This window comes from Ranitomeya variabilis, chromosome 4, assembly GCF_051348905.1.
Source record: "Ranitomeya variabilis isolate aRanVar5 chromosome 4, aRanVar5.hap1, whole genome shotgun sequence".
NCBI lineage: Eukaryota > Metazoa > Chordata > Amphibia > Anura > Dendrobatidae > Ranitomeya > Ranitomeya variabilis.
In genome coordinates, this window is record NC_135235.1 from 677,564,531 (window position 1) to 677,581,088 (window position 16,558).

General features: G+C 43.3%; 1 protein-coding gene across 1 annotated transcript in view; it reads right to left on the minus strand.

The window, feature by feature from the left end:
- The window catches only part of LOC143768210 (uncharacterized), a 422,546-nt gene that overhangs the window by 291,724 nt on the left and 114,264 nt on the right, over positions 1-16,558 (minus strand). The gene's annotated exons all lie outside the window — the stretch shown is intronic.

The following is a 16,558-nucleotide window of genomic DNA, read 5'->3' on the forward strand; positions in this document are numbered from 1 at the left end:
GTAAAACCAGTGAGCTGTTTCAAAACCTTTACCTTATTGTTGTAATACACACTGATGGCATTAGGCCCCTACAGTCATAAAGTACCCCATACTGCTGCAATATGTACTCCATTCTGGACCTCACATGTCTCATTCCTGGCCCCGTGCATTCTCTCATACTGCCCCCATGTCTCTCCATTCTGCTCCCATGACTCTCCACACTGCCCTCATGACTCTCCACACTACCCCCAAGTCTCTACACACTGTCCCTATGTCTCTCCACATTGCCCCATGTCTCCATCCTGCCCCCATATCTCTCCATTCTGCCCTCATGTTTCTCCATCCTGTCCTATGTTTCTCCATTCTGCTTCCATAGTGCTGATTTACAAAAAAAATACCTGGCTGAGGTCCAGTGTTGTCCTCTCCCCGATTCATCTGAGGCGCAGATGCACTGGCGTTTGGTAGTCATGTCACGTGAACGTTCGGTTACTGAACCAGCAGATATCCTGCTGCTGGGGCCCTGTGAGCGGAAGAGAGGGGGCCTGGTACAGTCCTCCTCTGCTTATCGGGCGCCATACACCTGTAAGGGCAGTAATGACCTGATGACAGCCCTGTCTGTATACTACAAAGCCAAATGACAGCATATGTAAAATGTGCTCACAAGTTCATAGAATCATAGAATGGTAGAGTTGGAAGGGACCTTCTGGGTCATCTGGTCCAACCCACTGCTCAAAGCAGGATTCACTAAATCATCCCAGTTAGAAAATCACATGAAGAAAAATATTATGATGGGCCTGTATGAGAAAGTGGAAGGTAATGATGCTGTTGGCTTCCTAGAACCCTGATATCTTATTGTGAGATATCTTCTGTGCTCATATGGTCCCTACAAGACCAGGTCCCGTCTGTCACAGGTTTACCATGACAGAGAAGAGCCAGAAGACTGCAGCGTCTGGTTCCTCCTACTCCTGCACTGAATAGAAGCACTTTACCTATATAATAAACGGTGTAAATTTCTTTGGGCAGTGCAGGGGTTAATTTGCTCTGTTGGGAGCTAAGACTCTCAGCTGAGGATTGTTAGCCACTCCCATCTCTTATAAAATCTGGGATGTGACTCACACACATCGTCAGAGGTAGCTTTTGCTTTATGGCTTGGAGGTTCTTGGTGCTTATTTGAGTAGGCGGTTGGTGGATTTATCTGTGACTGTTGCTACGTTTTGTGTGTGTGATAATTCCCTTTCTTTTCCTACTTTGATTTAACCCTATCCTCCACTCTCAGGTGCATATCTTTGCTATATGTGTGTGTATATTTGTATCTTTGGTATTTTCCATTACCCCTGTTCATATTACCTTGTTAAGTTAGGTTGGTGTCTTGCGGTGCACAACTGCTCCCCTCTTCTCTGGGTGGGGAAAGGTACAGACAGAGGTTGGAATCAAGAGTTAAGGCAAGGTAGGTGGTCCCGGGCGTCTTCATCATAAGTAATCCGAGGAGCAGGGCGAGCTAGGCCATCCCCTGTTCCTGGTACACCCGATATCAGAGTTGGGACACAGGTCCAGTCTTTCTGGCCAAACATCGCTTTTATGATCGACAACTTTAAAAGTGCAGTGAGGGCTAATTGTAAATTTCTGTTCAATAACAGCAGAGTTTCCCTTTATCCTGACTTTTCGATTTCTTTTAAAACCAACTAACTTCAAACAGGATTGGGATAAACTACATAAAAACATTATACATGTGCCATGATACAGTATATCTCTAAGCTAAATTTAAGACACCTCAACTTTGCACTATTATAAAAAGTTCTCTTTGAATGTCTAATATTTCTTCTTGAAACTCATCTGACAGAAAATATTGGCCTTTACGATAGTTTAGATTGCCAAGAGCCGCCGAGCCACATACTCTAATTATTCCATAGAGGATTCACCACTAGTTACTTATTTTTGACTTATGAAGAATGTTGCGTTTGATCAGTTCAGTAGATGTTATTGTTTGTACTCACAGTTTGTCACTCTAGTAGTTTGGGCCCAAAATACTCTGATTTAACTACTTTCCGCAGCCAGTTTTGTTTTTCTAATTAGGCCCCATTTTTTCAAATCTGACGTGTGTCACTTTATGTGGTGCTAACTTTGGAATTATTCTCAAAGGATAATAGGAAACAGATGGACCTTACAAATTATTTCCCAACTTCTATTGAATCCGACAATATCCTGTATATGGTTGTGCACTACTGTCTAGGCACATGGCAGGGTTAAGAAGGGAAGGATCAACATTTAGCTATTTGAATGCAGATATTGCTGTAATAATTTGTAGACAGAATGTATTGGGATTATAGTTCGTGGTCACCTGGCAGCTCAAAAGATAGCTACCATGAACAGTCTTGGCACTATCTACTCTATTTTCAGATCCAAGGGATTGCCTTGCTAATCACCCTTTAACCCATCCACATGGATCTGGACTTACACAGGGATTCCTAGACTTGGGCTACGTTGTTACCTGCTGTTCTGTGGGATGGCAATAATAGTCAGGTAGTTGGAGTAGAACCAGGAGGGCAAACAAAATACAAAATCAGAAGACACAAGAATATTCAGTAAATGGGCCAGGGTTAAAACAGGCAACAAATTTATAAGCAGGGAGCTGAGCACAGAGGACTGAACCAGAGGAGAGCAAGGCTGTATCTGGCAGCTTCTGGCAATATAATTTGAGCTTTAGTAGGGTGTGGTGCTTTCCAATTGGCTGAAGCAGGGAGCAGATTACTTCAGCTGGAAAGCATACACACCCAGACTGCCGGACTGGATGATACTACTGGTCCCAGCAACCCTAATCTTAGTGACCGGATAGAGGGTTGGCCTCCCACAGCTTCTGTCACCGACATCTCCATTACCAGCGCAACCTGCAGAATGAATAATGTGGTGCTTGGTAAAAGAAGCAGTCGGTGCAGGAGCTGGTCCTAGAGAAGGTTGGGTACATCTTTGCAGAAGCTCTTATATGGCAAAATGGCAGAAAACCAGAGCAGTAGAAATCCCCATAAAGTGACTCCACACACATAAAGTGCCCAACACAAGTGCCCAGGTTGTGCTCCAGGAGACATGCACCGTAAATTAGGTGGGTCCTTCTCACTATAGTAATGTCAAATACATGGATGCTAAATGTGGTTTGGGCATACTGCAAGGCTCAGAAGCGAGGGGGAAGTTTTCACTTTGGGAAGGTGGATATTGATAGATTCGTTTATGGAAGCCATGTTGCTTTTCAAGAGCCTTTGATCCACTAATAATGTGTAAACCATTGTTTTTCCATTGACAGATGATGGACCTGAGTGGGGACATGGTTTTTGTGAGATGAGTAAAAGTTTTTATTGGAACATGTAACACTGTAGATAAGTTTTTGGCAGGTGTTGAAAAAAGCTGTAATGTAACAGTGTTTGTCACTGGGAAGCAGCAGCAGCAGCGTGCCACACATTGGAACACCCCTCATCCCAGCCTGCGGCCTGCAGCAACACCTCACTCCTTCCTCCAGCAGTGAACCTGGGACCCCACTTCACCGCAGCCACCACCCCCAGTAAGCAATAAGATGCATGGATTATAAGAAGCACCATTTAATTAAAAAGAAAAATCCTATTTTTTTTCCTCAAAATTTGGGGTGCGTCTTATGATCCGGAACGTCTTATAATCCGAAAAATAAGGTAATTAGCATTTTTTTGCATTAAATAAGTATTTGAAACAATAGAAAAATGGAACTTAATATTTGGTACAAAAACCTTTTAGCAATTAGAAAGGTCAGACTAGTTTTTTACCAAGTTTGCACACCTGCAGCAGGGATTGTGGCCCACTTCTCCATACAGATCTTCTCCAGATCTTTCAGGTTTCGGGTCTATAATTGAGCAACATTGAGTTTCAGCTCCTTCCAAAGATTTTCTATTGGGTCCAGCCACAACCCATTTTTAATGTCCTGGCAGAGGGAAAGGGGTTGTCACTCAGGATTTTAGGGTACATGGCTCCATCCATTCTCCTATTGATGCGGTGAAGTAGTCCTGTGCCGTCAGCACAGAAACACCCCCAAAACATAATGTTTCCACCTCCATGCTTGAAAGTGGGGACGGTGTTCTTTGGGTCAGAGAAAGCATTTCTCTTCCTCCAAACATAGCGAGTTGAGTTAATGCCAAAGACCTCAATTTTTGTCTCATCTGACCACAGCACCTACTCCCAATCATTCATAGAATCATCCAGGTGTTCATTGGCAAACTTCAGATGGGCATGCACATGTGCTTTCTTGAGCAGGGGGACCTTGCGGGCACTGCAGGATTTTAAACCTTTACAGCGTAATGTGTTACCAATGGTTTTCTTGGTGACTGTGGAACCAGCTGTCTTGAGATCATTAACAAGTTCTCCCCGTGTAGTTTTAGGCTGACCTCTTACCTTCCTCATGATCAAGGATACCCCACGAAATGAGATTTTGCATGGTGGCCCAGATCGATGTCGATTGACAGTCATTTTCTGTTTCTTCAATTTTCTTACTATTGAACCAACAGTTGTCTCCTTCTCACCCAGCTTCTTACTTATGGTTTTGTAGCCCATTCCAGATTTGTACAGGTCTATGATCTTGTCCCTGATATCCTTATAAAGCTCTTTGGTCTTGTCCATTTTGTAGACTTAGAGTCTGACTGATTAATTGAGTCTGTGGACAGGAGTCTTTTATAAAGGTGACTATGTAAGACAGCTGTCTTTAATGCAGGTAACAAGTTGATTAAGAGAGTCTAACTGGTCTGTAGGATTCAGAGCTCTTAATGGTTGGTAGGGGATCAAATACTTATTTCTCACTGCAAAATGCAAATACATTTATATAATTTATATAATGTGATTTTCTGGATTTTATTTTTGATATTCTATCTCTCAATGTTAATTAACCTACCCTTAAAATTATAGACTGTTCATATCTTTATCTATGAGCAAACTTACAAAATTAGCAAGGGATCAAATACTTCCCCCACTGTATGTAAATGTGCATATGTAGTGGCAATGTGTGTTTATAAAAATGTGCGCATGTAGCAGAGCTGTGTGTATGTAAATGTACATATGTTACAGAGCTGTGTGTGTATATAAATGTGCATATGTAGCAGAGCTGAGTGTGTGCTTAGTCCATGCAGCAGTGTTGTGTGTACATGTGTGCTGTAAAGGTAAAGTGTTCATTAATGTTTGTGCTGTGAAGCTGTATGTGAACAAAACACACGGTGCAGAGAAACACTAACAATAGTTTTATTATTTCCATATTCTACCATAGTGCATTCAAATTTGTAATATTCACTCCTCCACATTATACCATCCGGGAAGATGTAAAGGGGTTGTCCACAAGTAGGACAACCCTTTCTTAAACCAAATGTTATACCCCGATAAAGTAATAAAGCCTATACTCACCTCCAGTGCCGGCGTTGATCCCTCGGTGTCGGCACTTGCTCTCCCCGGGGCTGTGATGTGATGTTTTGACATGTGACGCCTGTGCCCAATCAGCGCTGGCATCACTGTCTCTGCCTTCAGACAAGCTGAACATGAAGAGGAAGCCGGAATCATCTGTAGCTCAGACTTCCTCTTCATGTTCAGTTTGTCCAAAGGCGGAGACAGTGACGCCAGCGCTGATTTGACCCCGATGTCATGTATCACAACATCGCATCACAGCTCAGTGAGAGCAAGGTGAGTATAGGCTTTATTATCTTATCAGGGCAAAACATTTGGTTTAAGATGGGGTTGTCCTAGTAGTGGACAACCCCATTAATTAGTAGTAAAAAAAATGTTTCCTTTTTTCTGCTGTCTTAACCTTGGATGCATCTTATGGTTAGGTTTGTTTTATAGTGTGAAAATACAGTATTAGAATTAAAAATATATGCAGTTACTAATATCTTTAATCCAAATGGCAATATTCAATGTGCAGTCAATATTTCACTTTGTTGTACAGCGGGTGAGATAAGTATTAAACACGTCACCAATTTTCTAAGTAACTATATTTCTAAAGGTGCTATTGTTATGAAATTCTCACCAGAATGCCACACAAAAAAAATCTCATAATGGGTAAAACCAGTGAGCTGTTTCAAAACCTTTACCTTATTGTTGTAATACACACTGATGGCATTTGTTGCTGAAGATTTTCTACTACTACTGAGGTTTCCAGTGAGTATTGGCTACACATTGAAGAGAGGGAGGTAAGAATTACTTAAGGATCGGGTCTGTAAGCAGAACATTCCAATGTTTTTTGAGGATTTTGATAAGATTATGCCATTGACCATTTTACGTGGAAATAAAGAGTAGCTGTTTTTTATCCTCCTTGGTCTCTTTTTTGGCTGTCCAATATAATAGTCCCTTTCTGGATGTATTGACAGCCCTTCGGTATCCTCTTCTAATCATTCTGCGGCTATATCCTCTGTCTTCAAATCTTTATTTCAAGTTTGTGCACTGTTTTTCAAAGGCTTTTTGCATGTGAGCAAATTTTCTTGGCCCTAAGAAACTGGCCAATGGGGAAGCCATGGATAGTAGTCCTGGGATGGGCCGAGTCTGCCATAAGGTACAAATTAAGGTACCGTCACACTCAGCGACGCTGCGGCGATATAGACAACGAGCCGACCTAAACTAGATCGCTGGAGCGTCGCTGTTTAGGTCGCTGTAGAGACGTCAAACACAGCAACTCCAGAACGATGCAGGAGCGACCCTGTGACGTAACGGCGACTCACTTCTCGTTCTCGCTGGTTGTTAGCTCCATGTCAAACAGCCAGAGTGTACCGACTGGCTAGAAGGAGACGCTGCGATGCCCCCTATGCTCGATGCTGGCGTTGTTGCTTTTGATGTCAAACATGACGATACACGCCGACCTGGTGACGAAATAAAGTTCTGGACTTCTAGCTCCGACCAGCAATGGCACAGCGGGATCCAGATCGCTGCTGCGTGTCAAACACAACGAGATCGCTATCCAGGATGCTGCAACGTCACGGATTGTTGTCGTTCTCTTTGCAAAGTTGCTGAGTGTGACGGTACCTTTAGTCTCTGTGGATTTCCTAAATACGTCAGTATGCAGAATTCCGTCCTCCAAAGCCTCAGTCCACACATCCAGGAATTCCAGACTCCTGTCGGATTAAAGGTGAGTTTCACATTAAGTTCATTGGAATTACGTTTGTCAATTCTTTCTAGCACACTACCTCTTCTAGGCACCTCTTACTCTTATGCACTGTCTCTTTATTACATATATTTATTTAAATCATTCATCTGTTTATTTTAGTCATTCATCATGGCCCTTTATACACATCACTCCCGAGTTCCTCCCTTCCTTTTTACCTTATTCCTTGTAGGGCATATGTATTGTACATTTTTTTCTAGTACACTATTCCTTTTAGGCATTTTTACTTCCACATACTATCACTTTATTAGACATATTCATTTAAGCCATTCATCCATCAATCCCAATTTGCTTCCTCTTATTTCATGTACGGAGCCTCCGCTGCCTGAGTGCATGCACTACTTTCCCAGCCTCTGACACTTCCCGGGACGCTCACTCAATGACACGCAGGCTGACAAGCTTGCGTGCCACTGAGCGTTGCCAGGAAGTATGTCATCAAGAGGCGGGCGGACGCATCATGCGCAGATAAGGTCAACAGTCTCCCCTCATTGCCCCAGCAAGCGCTGATTGGAAGGCACTCCTTTTTAATACACGGCTGCACCTCTCACTGACACCCCCCCCCCCCTAACCCCTCCCGGAAGAAGCTAGTGGCAAAACGCACATCAGGGTGAGGGGACGCTGAGCACATCCTCCGAGACAGTTTCACATTATAACAGGTAAAACTTTATGCCTCCTTTGGACATTTAGCCTACCGGCTGGCGGCTCTTCATTATTTGGACTATTACAAGCATTTACCTTTAGTTCAGCCATTTTTTTGCCTAGAACATTAGGAGATATACACTGTGTTCCAAATTATTATGCAAATAATATTTCCTCATATTTTCTCTAAATTAACTATCTGAATTGCAGTCATTGTTATTTTCCAGTCATCTACTATTCTAGTATAATTGCAATGTTTTGGAACAAACTGCCTATGAAAACAGTATCTTTTTAAAAAAAAAATAAACACTCAAAATGCATGTTCCAAATTATTATGCACAGCAGAGTTTAACCTTTTTTTTTTAATTTTGAACAAAAAAATGGCCAATTGTGAAGTTATAAGCATTATCAGCTTATTACAAAATGAAATCAAACAGTTTTCAAGTGAAAATGTTATTCTAGGTGATGTTACATTTTCACATAGGACCCCTTGTTCGAAAGAAGCTTCTGAACTCTCTCGTCCATTAAATTTGTCAGTTTTTGGATGATTTCTGCTTAAATTGTTTTGCATGTGGACAGAATACCCTCCCAGAGCTGTTGCTTAGATGTGAACTGCCTCCCGCCATCATATTTCCTGATGAAGGGGGCATGAGACCCCTGAAATGCATTGAATAAAACCACTGTGAATCAACTATACTCTCCTGAAATTCATCTTAGCGGCAGCGCAGAATTTTAACTACAAATCTCCCTTTGAAGACATTATTTTCTCTGGTCGGTGAAGACCTGTGGATCTGCAGCAGCCGCTATCTACATGCTCTAATCTCATCCTAACCAGGTGAGCAAATTTGGTGTATATTCTCCTCTGTGTAACGTGGATAAGACCCTATTGCGCTCTTTGTCTAACCATTGTTTTACAATAGTCCCGCCATCATAGACACTCCTTTTGATGATTCTCCAGAGGCTCCCAATGGGGTTGAGGTCAGGGGAAGATGGTGGCCACACCATAAGTTTGTCCTCTTTTATGCCCATAGCAGCCAGAGATGCAGATGTGTTTTTTGCAGCATGAGACGGTGCATTATCATGCATAAAAATGATCTTGCTGCGGAAAGCACGGTTCTTCCTCTTGAACCATGGCAGGAAGTGTTGTTTTAGAAACTCCACATAGATTATGGAGTTCATCTTTACCCCTTCAGGGATCATAAAGGGGCCAACAATCTCTCTCCCCATGATTCCAGCCCAAAACATTACTCCACCTCCTCCTTGTTGGCGCCTTCGCTGTGTTTTCATGGGGTGTCCATCCTCCACTCCATCCATCTGGACCATCGAGCGTTGCACGGCACTCATCGATGAACAAAACAGTTTGGAAGTCAGTCTTCATGTATCGTTTGGCCCACTGGAGCCGTTTCTGCTTGTTGCAGTGGATAGAGGTGGTCGACAGGATGGCTTACGCACAGCTGCAAACCTCTGAAGGACCCTGCATCTTGTTGTTCTGGGGACGTTGGAGGCACCAGCAGCTTCAAAAACTTGTCTGCTACTATGACAAGGCATTTTTGCAGCTGCTCTTTTAACCTTACGCAATTGCTTGTTGGAAAGAGTCCTCAATTTTTCCTTATCAGCACGCACACGTGTGTGCTGGGAATCAGCTACATACTTCTTGATTGTGCGATGATCACGATGAAGTGTCTTGGCAATGTTGATTGTAATCATGCCTTGACCTAAATACTCCACAATTTGTTGCTTCTCAGCAGCCGACTCATCCTTTTTCTTTCCCATTTTGGCAAAAAATGTAGGCTGCTTAATAATGTGGAACAGCCTTCTTAAGTAGTCTTGCCTTTATTTGGACACCCATGCCAAACTAATTTGCACAGGTATCTGCAATTGCTTTCAGTGATATAAAGAGCCCTGACACACATCACCATCAATGAGTTTAAATGACAAACAAAAAAATTCTAACCTTATCACTCCTAAACTCTTTGTGCATAATAATTTGGAACACAGTGTATAGTATACTTTGATATCTTCCTGCTTTACTGCCATATATTTTACCTGAATGCTTTTACTTCCTTGATAGTGAGATTGGATGGTGAACGTTGGTGGACAGCCATTTTCAGGTCTCTCCAGAGATGCTCAATTGGGTTTAGGTCAGAGCTCTGGCTGGGCCAGTCCTCTGTTATTTTAGCTGTGTGCTTAGGGTCATTGTCTTGGAAGGTGAACCTTCTTTTTTTTTAATAAATTTGCAAAAATTTCTACATTTCTGTTTTTTCAGTCAAGATGGGGTACAGAGTGTACATTATTGAGAAAAAAAACTTTTCTGAATTTAGCAAATGGCTGCAATGAAACAGAGTGAAAAATTTGAAAGGGTATGATTAATTTCCGCACCCAGTGTAACTAAAGGGAGTTATTGTACTATTATTTAACACCCTTTACATTGCATATCAATCATTCCCTCCCGTTTCGCTTGGCGCCCCTTTACGGCATTTCTGCTTTTTTATTGTCTACTTTTAATAATATATTCAAATAAAAGTTATTTTAATTTATTCGGTTGGATCGCTTCTTGCTAGCTCACATTTACCTCATATGTAGGATTTTGTTGTTGTATGATATATTTGGTGCAGTTTCCTTTGACCAGGCTGGTGTACCTTGTCTCCCGAGATCTCATTCTGCGCATGCGCAGCCTCCGGCAGCCATTTTCATGGAGACCAACTCATTACAGTAATGGAAGTGCGGGGGCTCCGGCCTTTCACAAAGTGTCGGTGGAGCCCCCACACCCCTGAGCATCTACAAAAGTGCGCTCACCAGCCAGGGATGGACGTGTGGGGGCTCCGGGATTTCCACAAACATTGGTGGAGCTCCCGCACCACCGATCATCTGCAAAACTGCCGCGCATCAGCCTGGGATGTGTCTCCTGGTAAGTGCATCCATCCTATAAGATGCACCTCCCATTTTCCTCAAAAATTTTGGGGAAAATTGCGTCTTATAGTCTGAAAAATATGGTATTTCTTTAGTGCACATAAGCACTAAGAGGCATTTAGTGCACCTGGGTTCGGGTTGGGGGTAGCTATAAGAGATGGGCGGGAATGGCTACCCACATAACTCCCCTCTGGGTGTGGTTACAGCCTATATATTGGAGGCTGTTGTTTGGCACAGGGTTTGTGACTGGAGGCATGGAGGCTTCCAGTGTGTGTTTTGTTAAAACACTGACCTGAGCGGAAGGACCCGCTGTGCTAATTGAACTGTTTGTTTCCATTTTGTGCCACTGAAGGCCATCTTTTGTTTGCTTAAACTTAAGCAGGTTTATGGAGCAAATAAACCTGACGGACATTTTTATGAAAAGCACTTTCTGTACTTACCTCAACTCGCAGCAGAGTGAGTAGAACCTTACACTGTATATATTTTTTATTCTAATATATTGACTGTATTTTTCAAACTATAAAATGCACCCAGAGAAAAAAACACCAGATCTAAACTAGTGTGAACAGGTGCCAACCAAAACACATATTGTAAAACTTTAAAGTTGCACCATGAATTACAAATAATGATTACTGTACAACATTGAAATAGTATTACTGACATAGAAAATGAGTAATCATTCTTAGTAATTCATGGTGCAACCTTAGAGTTTTACAATATGTTTTTTGTTTGGCATCTGTTCAAATTAGCTTACACTGTGTTCCAAATTATTATGCAAATAATATTTCCTCATATTTTCTCTAAATTACCTATCTGAATTGCAGTCATTGTTATTTTCCAGTCATCTACTATTCTAGTATAATTGAAATGTTTTGGAAAAAACTGCCTATGAAAACAGTATCTTTAAAAAAAAAAAAAAACACTCAAAATGCATGTTCCAAATTATTAAGCACAGCAGAGTTTTCAACCTTTTTTTTTTATTTTGAACAAAAAAATGGTCAATTGTGAAGTTATAAGCATTATCAGCTTATTACAAAATGAAATCAAACAGTTTTCAAGTGAAAACTTTATTCTAGGTGATGTTACATTCACACATAGGACCCCTTGTTCAAAAGAAGCTTCTGAACTCTCTCGTCCATTGAATTTGTCAGTTTTTGGATGGTTTCTGCTTTAATTGTTTTGCATATGGACAGAATACCCTTCAGAGCTGTTGCTTAGATGTGAACTGCCTCCCGCCATCATAGACACTCCTTTTGATGATGCTCCAGAGGTTCTCAATGGGGTTGAGGTCAGGGGAAGATGGTGGCCACACCATAAGTTTGTCCTCTTTTATGCCCATAGCAGCCAGAGATGCAGATGTGTTTTTTTGCAGCATGAGACGGTGCATTATCATGCATGAAAATGATCTTGCTACGGAAAGCACGGTTCTTCCTCTTGAACCATGGCAGGAAGTGTTGTTTTAGAAACTCCACATAGATTATGGCGTTCATCTTTACCCCTTCAGGGATCATAAAGGGGCCGACAATCTCTCTCCCCATGATTCCAGCCCAAAACATTACTCCACCTCCTCCTTGTTGGCGCCTTAGCCGTGTTTTCATGGGGTGTCCATCCTCCACTCCATCTATCTGGACCATCAAGCATTGCACGGCACTCATCGGTGAACAAAACAGTTTGGAAGTCAGTCTTCATATACCGTTTGGCCCACTGGAGCCGTTTCTGCTTGTTGCAGTGGATAGAGGTGGTCGACAGGATGGCTTACGCACAGCTGCAAACCTCTGAAGGACCCTGCATCTTGTTGTTCTGGGGACGTTGGAGGCACCAGCAGCTTCAAAAACTTGTCTGCTGCTATGACAAGGCATTTTTGCAGCTGCTCTTTTAACCTTACGCAATTGCCTGTTGGAAAGAGTCCTCAATTTTTCCTTATCAGCACCCACACGTGTGCTGGGAATCAGCTACATACTTCTTGATTGTGCGATTATCACTATGAAGTGTCTTGGCAATGTTGATTGTAGTCATGCCTTGACCTAAATACTCCACAATTTGTTGCTTCTCAGCAGCCGACACATCCTTTTTCTTTCCCATTTTGGCAAAAAATGTAGGCTGCTTAATAATGTGGAACAGCCTTCTTAAGTAGTCTTGCCTTTATTTGGACACACCTGCCAAACTAATTTGCACAGGTATCTGCAATTGCTTTCAGTGATATAAAGAGCCCTGACACACATCACCATCAATGAGTTTAAATGACAAACAAAAAAATTCTAACCTCATCACTCCTAAACTCTTTGTGCATAATTTGGAACACAGTGTAGATGTGCTGTCTTTTTTTCTCTCTTTTTGTATCAGATCCAATCAGATCACATTTGGACAAGTGAACTCCTACTCCCATCAGCCACAGGTGATTTTAAGTAGTTAGCTGGTTCATTCCAAACTTTGCAGATTAATATTTCATATATACACTATATGGCTTTTTTATACCATTTTCTTTGTCAGTAATGCAGTTTCAATGTTCTAGAGTAATCATTCTTAGTAATTATTATTAATAATCATCATTATTGGGGCGTGGCTGTGTAGAGGAGCAGGACGGATGTGGCTGGCCGGAGCTCCGAGAATCCTGATTGAAACCTTGCATTTAACTTACCCATACGGCTCTCCACGGGTGTCGCTGAGCTTCCCTGGGCACCTGGAGGTGTCCGGCTTCTGAGGGGGCACGAAGTGCAGCTCCAGTCGGGCGAGGTCCAGGGAATCCCAGGTGGAGGACGGCATCTGCAGGAGATGGTGGCCATTTTCTCACAGCGTGCCCTGACAATGGGGGACGTGGAGCGAGGCAGGAAGAGTCGGCTGGGCAGTGCATGGAACTCCAGGAGGTACAAAGGGAGGATTGCGTGGTGTGAGCCCTGGAAGATGGGCCCCATGCTCCCCCTTCATTAAATACATAAAACACCAGCCGGCCCTAACATTTGCACCAGCGTGGGAGCTTCTCCCTCTGCTCCCACAGTGTGGACTGGGGATGCATTAACTGTCAATCCAGTTTGATATTTATCGGGCTGGGACTGCTGTAACTCTTTATTACACTGTTCAGAGGAAGAGGCTGCAGTGAATGAGAGCTGAATATAGAGTTGTGCACGTTGCATTCTATGTTGAGGTCTTTTGGCTCTTAATCTTGCTTCCCTGACCCTTCCCCCGATCCCGTGAGGCCATAACTGAAAGTGTTGTATCAAATCATTGAGGTTGCAATATACTGGCTTCTCTTTTGCAAGGAGCTTGCAAGCTACATAGCTACTCAACATGAATCTGCTTATACTGCTGCACTTAGGGGTGTCAGACAAGTAACGTCTGCATTTTACTGAAGTGTTATCTGTTATAAATCTAAAACATTAACTATGCACCGTTCAAGAACTTTGAGTGCAACTGAAAAGTTAAAAAATATACGTAACCTGACCCCCATGATAACCCATGATTGCATAAAGACGACCCATCTGGGGTTAAAACTGCAGGTCAGCAGAAAAATCACGTCTCAGATAATGAGGAAGGTGAGGATCGGGAGGATCTTACTTTAAAACAGGCATCTGAACAGTTGATTCAGGCAATATCTTTAACTAGGACAGTCCTAACTGGGAAAATAGAGGAAGTACACTCTGAGGTGGGGCGCCTTCGACAGGATATGCAATCCATGAGTGGTCGGATAAAGTTGAATCACAGGTGTCTCACTTGGAAGATAACTCTGTACCTATGGAGGCTAAACTGACAAAAGTATCTGGTTCCATAAATGCCTGGAAGCAAAAGGCAGATGACCTAGAGAACAGACTACGTCGGAATAATATCCGTATCATTGGGCTACCAGAACACTCAGAAGGTCAGCGACCTGAACAATTCTTGGAGAACTGGCTCAAGGATACTCTAGGGGATGAATTCTCAACATTCTCTGTGGAGAGGGTCTACAGGGTACCTACAAGTCCTCTTCCTCTGGGCGCACCACCGAGACCCTTTTTGACACGCATTCTAAACTGCAGAGACAGGGATGCTATACTTCGCTTGGCAAGACAAAAGAGCCCCATTAAATTTGATAATGCTACTGTTTCAATATTCCCGGATTTTTCTATGGAACTCCAAAAGCAACGTGCTCAATTCATGGAGATAAAGAAACGGCTCAGAGAAAAGAACATTCTCTATTCCATGGTTTACCCTGCCAGACTTCAAGTTGTTTACGAGGGTACTTCTTCCTTTTTTGCATCCCCAGCGGAAGCCGAGGAATGGATGTGGTCCCGCGTGGGAGCGGGTGGGGAAATCCTAAACTGTTTGTCGTCTTTGAATATGGGAATACCCCAACAAATGGCCCTGGTAACACAAAAGTTAGGAAGGCATGTCTCACCTAGTGCAGGTAGACCTCTGCACGTACCCCGACGTGCGTTTCGCCGCTGTCAGCCTCGCTTTCTCAAGGGGAAGTGTGGTTTCAATTGCCTACAGGACCTTTAAGTAGCCATAGTAACGCGTCACATGACGTCGCTGGATACTGAGCTTTGTAAGTGCGGCGCATGCGCGCGCCACTGCCTGGGCCAACCCACCCCCGCCCGGACGTGTCCAGCCCTGAGCGCAAGCGGGTACCAGCTGGTCCCAGTTGCGCCCACCACAAGATGTTGCTGGATGAGGAGGGGCGGTCCCAGGGAGAAAGCGCGCGCACGCGCACCACAGCAAAGGTAAAGGAGTCTGTGTCCACCCCACTATTTACTTCACTAGGTGAGACATGCCTTCCTAACTTTTGTGTTACCAGGGCCATTTGTTGGGGTATTTGCTATGGTTGCAGCCGCGCTAATATTGGAGTACTGACTCATGGTAACTCCTCAGATGGATTCAAGTTTAGGTTTGTGGCTAAAAATTACGGCGTATTATGAATAGGGCCATTACCCCCTGGGCATTTTTGTTTGGGAAGGTCTTTTGTCTGCACTTTAAGGTACTATACACTCACCGGCCACTTTATTAGGTACACCATGCTAGTAACGGGTTGGACCCCCTTTTGCCTTCAGAACTGCCTCAATTCTTCATGGCATAGATTCAACAAGGTGCTGGAAGCATTCCTCAGAGATTTTGGTCCATATTGACATGATGGCATCACACAGTTGCCGCAGATTTGTCGGCTGCACATCCCAAAGATGCTCCATACAAGGCAGGATGGATCCATGCTTTCATGTTGTTTACGCCAAATTCTGACCCTACCATCCGAATGTCGCAGCAGAAATCGAGACTCATCAGACCAAGCAACGTTTTTCCAATCTTCTACTGTCCAATTTCGATGAGCTTGTACAAATTGTAGCCTCAGTTTCCTGTTCTTAGCTGAAAGGAGTGGTACCCGGTGTGGTCTTCTGCTGCTGTAGCCCATCTGCCTCAAAGTTCGACGCACTGTGCGTTCAGAGATGCTCTTAGGCCTACCTTGGTTGTAACGGGTGGCGATTTGAGTCACTGTTGCCTTTCTATCAGCTCGAACCAGTCTGCCCATTCTCCTCTGACCTCTGGCATCAACAAGGCATTTCCGCCCATAGAACTGCCGCTCACTGGATTTTTTTTCTTTTTCGGACCATTCTCTGTAAACCCTAGAGATGGTTGTGCGTGAAAATCCCAGTAGATCAGCAGTTTCTGAAATACTCAGACCAGCCCTTCTGGCACCAACAACCATGCCACGTTCAAAGGCACTCAAATCACCTTTCTTCCCCATACTGATGCTCGGTTTGAACTGCAGGAGATTGTCTTGACCATGTCTACATGCCTAAATGCACTGAGTTGCCGCCATGTGATTGGCTGATTAGAAATTAAGTGTTAACAAGAAGTTGGACAGGTGTACCTAATAAAGTGGCCGGTGAGTGTATAACCGCATGGAGACATTAGTTACTG